The sequence below is a fragment of the Triticum aestivum genome, chromosome 7B, assembly GCF_018294505.1.
Source record: "Triticum aestivum cultivar Chinese Spring chromosome 7B, IWGSC CS RefSeq v2.1, whole genome shotgun sequence".
In the NCBI taxonomy this organism is placed as follows: Eukaryota; Viridiplantae; Streptophyta; class Magnoliopsida; order Poales; family Poaceae; genus Triticum; species Triticum aestivum.
The window spans coordinates 18,675,541-18,677,869 of record NC_057813.1 but is presented as its reverse complement, the minus strand read 5'-3'; positions in this window follow the sequence as shown (position 1 = coordinate 18,677,869).

Here is a 2,329-nt window from a genome sequence, read left to right as displayed (position 1 = left end):
ATACCTTTTATGTCCTTGGGGCATGGCATCTTTTCGATAGCATTAACTTTAGCTTTATCAACTTCAATACCTCTCTCGGAAATCTTATGCCCCAAGACAATGCCTTCATTAACCATAAAGTGACACTTTTCCCAATTCAAGACGAGACTAGTGTCTTCGCATCTCTGCAAAACTCGATCAAGGTTGCTCAAGCAATCATCAAAAGAGGATCCATAAACGAAATCATCCATGAATACCTCATAAATCTTTTCACAAAAGTCAGAGAATATAGCCATCATGCATCTTTGAAAGGTAGCAAGTGCATTACATAAACCAAAAGGCATACGTCTATAAGCAAAAGTACCGAAAGGGCAAGTAAAAGTAGTTTTTGATTAATCCCCCGCTGACACAGGTATTTGAGAGAAACCAGAATAACCATCTAGTGTGTTTGGATAGTCTTTCCAGCATTTGATCAATAAAAGGTAAAGGGTAATGATCTTTCTTAGTAGCTTTATTTAATTTACAGAAATCAATTACCATCCTATAACCTATAATAATTCTTTGAGGGATCAATTCATCTTTATCATTAGGAATGACAGTAATACCTCCCATTTTAGGAACACAATGGACAGGGCTTACCCAATCACTATCAGCAACGGGATAAATTATACCTGCCTCAAGGAGCTTTAGTATCTCCTTTCTTACCACTTCATTCATCTTAGTATTCAATCATCGTTGAGGATCTCTAACTGGTTTGGCATCTTCCTCCAATTTAATTTTGTGTTGGCATAGCGTGGGACTAATGCCCTTGAGATCATCCAGAGTATATCCGTTGGTAGCATAGTGCTTCTTCAGAGTTTTCAATAATATTTCATCTTCTTGTTCTGAGAGGTTAGCACTAATAATAACATGATATATTTTCTTTTCATCAAGATAAGCATACTTAAGATTATCACGTAGTGGTTTGAGTTCAAACACGGGATCACCCTTGGGTGGAGGGGGATCCCCTAGGATTTCAACTGGTAAGTTGTGTTTCAGAATAGGTTCCTATTGAAGGAACACTTTATCTTTCCCTTCTTTCATTCATAAACATATCATTTTCATGGTCTAGCAAATATTGTTTTAACGGATCAGTAGGAGGCACGGCAATAGAAGCAAGACCAATAATCTCATCCTTACTAGGTGATTCTTTATCACGGGGTTGTCTACGAAACTTAGCAAAATTAAACTCATGAGACATATCCCCTAAGCCAATTTCAACAATATCCTTTTCGCAATCAATCCTAGCATTAATAGTATTCAAGAAGGGTCTACCAAAAATAATGAGACAAAAATCATCTTGTGGGGAACTAAGAACAAGAAAATCAGCAGGATATTTAACCTTCCCACACAAGACTTCAACATCTCTAACAATCCCAACTGGTGAAATAGTATCTATATTGGCAAGCTTGATAGTAACATCAATACCTTCCAATTCAGCAGGTGCAATATCATGCATAATTTCTTTATATAAGTCATAGGATATTGCACTAGCACTAGCACCCATATCACATAAGCCATGATAACAATGATCTCCTATTTTAACAGAAATAACAGGCATGCCTACAACAGGTCTATGTATCTTAGCATCTGGTTTAACAATATTAGCAGTCTCACCACAGAAATAAATAACATGCCCATCTAAATCATCATCCAAGAGATCTTTAACCATAGCAATACTATGTTCAACTTTGATTTGCTCAGGAGGTGTATAAGTCCTATTATTACTCTTACCAACAACAGTCGAAGTTTTAGCATGATCCTTTATCCTAACCGGAAAAGGAGGTTTCTCAACATAAGTAGTAGGAACAATAGGATCATTATAAGTGACAGTCTTTTCTTCAACTGTAATAGGTGCAACTACTTTTACTTCAATGGGAGGATTATATTTAAACAACTTCTCCTTAGGGAGATTAACGTGAGTAGCAAAAGATTCACAAAAAGCAGCTACTATCTCAGAGTCAAGTCCATACTTAGTGCTAAATCCACGAAAAGCATAGGTATCCATAAAAGTTTTAACACAATCAAACTTAGGTGTTATACCTGACTCCTTACCATCGTCTGAACCCCAATCTTCAGAGTTGCGTTTAATCCTTTCCAATAAATCCCATTTAAATTCAATAGTCTTCAGCATATAAGAACCAGCACAGGAAGTATCAAGCATGTTGCGATCGTTGGGAGAAAGCCGAGCATAAAAGTTTTGAATAATCATTTCTTTGGAGAGATCATGATTGGGGCATGAATATAACATTGACATAAGCCTCCCCCAAGCTTGAGAGATGCTTTCTCCTTTGCGAGGCCAGAAATTATA